Here is a 6,000-nt window from a genome sequence, read left to right on the forward strand (position 1 = left end):
ATTAGGTTTTGGTTTTCTGAAAATAGTTTTAATTCATGCAATTATAAAATTGTTTTTATATATTTAGTGGTTATTAAAAGATAAATTAATGATGCAGAATGTGTAGTAACAATTACCCTTACTAGTTAAGGGCTATACTTCAGGTTGAGTTGTGCTAGTTTATTGTGACACCGCATGTATTATAACTTTTATACTAAAATTAATTTCTTCTTGGAAGTTACTTTTACTGGATTGGCATGTAGGCCTAAGACGTATTGCCAAAATAACAAAAAAATTGGTGCAAGAATTCAGCGTTTTGCTTGGTTAAATTATGGCTAACGGCTAATAAGCAATAGAAAATTGAAGACAAATATTTATGGATAAAACTTTTGCATTATGTTTAGCGGTTTAAAGCCAAAGTTAAAAATAGATCAATAAAAATTTTTAACTCTAAAATTAAGTTTGAAAATTCAAACCTTGGCTATGGTTCATAAGACAACAAATAGATGAGAGCTTTGTACTTCTGCTCTGGATTTAATTCTAAAGTCAACTTCTGGATTTGAATTTTGTTTGGGCCACTAACATTGTTGCTACAAGTATTAAAGTTGTTGATTTTTTTTCCAGCTAGATAGCACTCCCTTGGTTCATATTTGAAGGTTTTCTAATACGACTCAAATTCATATAAATACTAATAAATTTGGGCATATAAATAAAACATATACATTGATTCTTGAATGAATCTAGATGGAGTATATCAGCTTGTGATTTACATTAAAAGAAAATATTGTCAGAAAAAATCTCAGTACTAAATAGATCATAGATCTGATATGTATAGTATATAGTACCAATCTTAGTAATTTGAGACAAAAAGAGTCACCTTCAAAATATCTAAAGCTAGCATCTAGGTTTGGTTAAAAATATGAAGGGGAAAGGGGATCAATTACTAGGAGTACTGGGAAGCTAAAAAATAAAGTATAGTTAATGTAAAAGGTTACCATGGAGCCACCAAAGACATTTGGACGCATCTTCCAAGTTACAGCTTAAAATTCTCAAACATATACAAGTAAAAAGTTACAGCTTAATTACAAAGAATCCAGGGCATCTAACCCTATGGTTACAAACTCTAGTCACATGCTCGTGTTGTTATTATATATTGGTGGAGTATAAAGATAAGGGTTAAAGTAAGCTATTACAAGATTTAATTAAGACTCCTGGGAGTGTAGGGAGCTTTGGAAGTCAAGAATATATAGGGTTTTTCCCCCTTTTTTACCACAGCATGTGAAGCAAGCATGAAAGCAAAAATATTTTTTTTTCAGATTAACTCCTCCTCTCTCTTTATTTTGCATAAGAATTAAGAAGATAGAATTTTTTATCAAAAATAAGAAAAAAAATGTTCAGTCTCATGATTCCAGGACAAGTTTAAGTCACACGCAGGAAAAGATGCAGATTCTGGTAGTGTTCTTCCCCTCTCCTGCCAGGTGGTAGCTTCTGCAAATTTGAAGGACTCGAAATTTTTTATTGTCAGAACTTTGAACGGACGGCCCTGTATCGTTTTTTTTAAAAGAATTCATGGCACAGACAGATTGAAATTAGTCCAGAGAATTCAGTAATCAGAATTGATGAGGCTGAATTAAAAATGTTCACATGGATACGGCTTCTTGCAATTTATTGCGCACGTCGTCTGTGCCCGCTGGGAAGGAAGAAGAATTGCGCCCTGCTGATGTTCTTATTAAATGCATTAACATAGGACTACTGTTACTTCCCTTCCCTAGCTGGAATTGAGATAGGTGCAGTCACTTGAAAAAACTGCGCGCAATCTGGGTCGTGCATTCTGATGATCACGGTTGTTGCTACAGTAATATTATCGCAAGTAAAATTTGCTACAGTATTTTTGAACTGTGTGTATCGCTGATTTAGGCGTCTGATCTCTGCCCTATAGTGACAACTGCAACTGTATAAGTTGCAGTTAATATTGTGACTACACAGGATCCGGATTCCCCTGCCTGGCTCAGGTTTTTTATTGTAGAGCTAGTGCTGGAGTCGTAAAATACGTAGAAAAAATAATTTATATGTAAAACACGTATATAAAAATATATAAATATGTGTTTCAAAGAAAAGATCGAAAATAAATTCTGAAATTAAGTTTCAAAAGATAAATTTTGGGAGCAGTTGGTAAACGGTGTATGTCTTTTGGGAATAGAGGAAATTGCATCTTTGGAGTGAACGGGTTTTTATATGTTTCGTAGAGAATTGGTATCCTTGTGAAAATTTTCGCTCTTTGCCTCTTTGGAACAAAGAAATAGGAAATAGGACGTCAAAAATTCTCATGGATTCTTCACATATACTCCCTCCATTTTCGCAATATAAGATTACGTAGATTCGTATAAATGTTAATGAATCTAGACACATATATATAAATTATGTATACTCATCCACGAATAAATTTAGGCAAGCCTAGAAAATCTTACGATATGCCTCGTAAGCATGAGTATAAAACTCATGTTTTATTTTTCTTTTGTGGAGTCCAATGCATTTCCTCTCTCTCTCTAATTTTTTCTCTCTACCACAAACAAGTTCTTTTAAATTTCCTTTCTTTATTTACTTGGAACCATCCGAGAGCTAGCAGCAATTCTAGTATTTATGAGTTTTGTAAACTTGTATGACTCTACCAAGTGTGACCTTCTATTTTTAATTTTCCATGCTCATGCGTTTTAAAGTTAGCCCTAAACGAATTATTGTGAAATTCATGTAAAACTCCTATGTTCCAAATTGAAGGCCCTAATTATAAGCTCTAGTTAATTTGATTTATACTCCATTTAATAAGATGGATTCTTTGCTATGGCAATTTAGGACATATCCAGCAATGATTGATACCCTTTCCACTAAACAAAGTTTAATTAAGGTAGGTTCACTTTGCTTGCTGTAATTGTCACAATGCTTAACACCGAGGATATATTGCGTTCAAATAAAGCGTCCACCCTCCCCTGCTCCCAGTGGAGGCCTTCTATCAATTTCCACTGTCATTTTAATTTATGTAATTTATATATAATATATATATATATAAACCGTACACATTAATTAAAATTAACCTTATTTATATCCTTGACAACATTGGAAATTAGTACTCCCTAGTAGCTAGCTACGTACCAGGCTACTGCAGTAATCCACTGATTGATCTGTATTATCTACAAACAAGTTTAAACAAACACAGGGATATATCTACTCATTTGGACTGCTGTGTGCGATGCCCACTTTGTTAGATCAACTAACATTCACCAGGATATAGACTAGTAATTAATAGACATTGTATTAACAAGGCCTAAATGATTGTCAGGAGTCAAATCACCCACCCTACGTAGGCTGTCTGCTAACGTTAACAATGAACAGTAACTAGAACATGCAATTGCAAATTAAAATTGCATACATTATATATTTTTTTTCATTGATGTGAAAGTCCTACAAAATTTGGCCATGGCAACTTAGCAAAGTCCATATAACAGTAGTTAATAATAATAGTGTAAGCATGTCAGCGAGTGCAATTTTGTTTAACCATATTAATTACCCCAAGGTCACCTATTCCGAAATGCATAGGTATTACAGGCTTTTCATATGATTCAGTTTGATTTTTTTAAGCCTTTGGAAATCCTTTAAATCCTACACTTGGAGAAAACCAATTAATTACTACGAGGGGTCTGGGTAGGAGTGAAAATATATGAAAAATCTCAGCTGTATTGATACTATTTTCCGTAAAAAAATACATCACTTCCTACCGTACGTTTTCATTTTTAGCAGGTGTAAGATTTATTTATTTTTTCTTATTTCTGTCAGGTTCGTATTGAGGTGACACTAAAAGTAAATTTTATAAATATGAAAAAATTTGATCATTTTCATAAACATAATATAAAATTGATATGTTTCAGATGGTTTTCATTTCTTAGCTTTGATAGAAAAAAATTGTACGTCCAAGGCAATTTCAGCAAGGGCTGCATTATTTTGGATCAGATCATTTGTTGACTTTTATACACATGCTTCCTTAAATCATTATTTTTTAGAAAAACAATATATATATATAGGTTCAACATATCATTATTTTTTAAACTTTATGATAAATTAATTTTATAAGTTATACAATTAAATAGCTATAAAAATATTTTATATTTAAACGCTACTCAAGTATATACAACAAAAGCGGCCGCAGTGGGGCGCACAGCCGCACGGGTGCGTGCACGGACGGGAGACCTTCCCCTGGGCCCACTCTAACTACCTAAGATCCTGAAGCAACCCACTGACATCGGGGCCCGCGATTCATGAGCCCACAGGTCAGTGTGTGAATGGGCCAGCCAAAGTGCAGTTTGGTGGGGTGTGCTGGCCTTTGCCCATGGAGCTTCCACGTGTAACCTTTCTCTCTCTCTCTGCTAGTCTGCTACCTATACTTGGATCCTCTGCGGATCATTTCATGGCCACAGTGAAATTTTTTATTTTAAAACCTTTTTAATAAATATTTTTATTACTAAACCTTCGGAAAAAAAAATTTCATCATATAAATCTTTTGGTCACGCCACCAACATTAGCGTGACGAAACGGCTTACCACGCCGACCAAGCTGCGTGACAGTCTTGTCTTGCCATACCACCAATGCTGGCGTGGCCAAAAGGTTTAGTTTTAGAAAAATTTTGCTCGGTGGTTTAGTAATAAAATTACTTGCTAAAAAGGTTTGTTTAATAAAAAAATTTTGCCTCTTGTTGGGTTTGAATTGATATTTCTCAATAGTCGTCCTTGCTATGGATGAAAATATATTGCGATTCCATATAAATATGCTTTTAGTAAATATGTTGTCACTTTCTTAAATCAAATATTTAAATGTTCTTAATATAAAAAAGTAGCAACGACTAATTTATAGAAAACTATAAACAACAGTGATGGAGGCAGATTCACTCATATATATTTGGAATAAAGGGAGTAGACATTGATAATTTGTGCGTATACGTATGTAAACTTAGTTAAGTTCCACTCGAGACCATGAAAATTGCAGAAATTAATTTCAATAGAAGTTCCACATGAGGGTCATCTATTTTATTTCATAGACAATTTGTTGAAATCTTTATCAAATTTGTAATATGGAAAATTTACGGTTTTTGAGAAATGTTTTGAGGTGTCAATTTTTTAATATAAAATTGGGTATCTAGAAACACATGAAATACATAGTATCTAGAGGTATCTTAAGGCACCATTTTAAGAATAGTAAAAAGGCTCATGTAATATACCAAAGACAGATCTAGCATAGGGACAGTGGGGGCTCAAGCCCCCACTATTGAAGTCCCACAAAGATCCCCTAAGATTTTATGGCAAAAATCAATAGAAAGATGGATGGGGACTCTATCAAACTCGTTTTATATCTCTAAACACAGTTGGCTAGCTCCATCACTGGTAATATATATTATAGTAGGTGGATTACTACTCATAGTAATAAAAAGGCTCACTGGAATTTTATGTATAGCAGTAGTGTTTTTGTGGTGTGTGGATTTTGTGTGTTCAATTATATTAAAAAGAAAAAAAGTTTACTTTGCTACTTGCATGGCTATTAGTCAGAAAAGATGAATTTACAATAATTGGTTTTGAATATACACTACATATTGGGGAGTGATTTTTCATGCTTCTCTTTAATGTGGATTTTGATTTGCACTTACAGAGCTAGAAAACAATTTATGCTAGCACATCAACAGCTTAAAACGAAGAAAAACCTCTGCAGCTAAAACAGAGGAGAACTAAAGCTCAATCATATCTTTCCTCCTATGTAGATACACATCAAGAATCGATATAATCGTCACCCGACAAACAAATCGTCATCTGAAAACTGTCGAGAAATTTCTTCTTCTAAAAGCCTTTTTTATTTATCTCATTGAGATCATGACAACCATTTTTTGTTATATATTGCTTAACAAGCGTGCAAGTTGGGTTGGAACGACTTGCAAGCAACGATGAGGCAAACATCTCACTCCTTTTCATGATCTACTTGTTAATT

This window comes from Oryza brachyantha, chromosome 9, assembly GCF_000231095.2.
Source record: "Oryza brachyantha chromosome 9, ObraRS2, whole genome shotgun sequence".
Taxonomy (NCBI): Eukaryota; Viridiplantae; Streptophyta; class Magnoliopsida; order Poales; family Poaceae; genus Oryza; species Oryza brachyantha.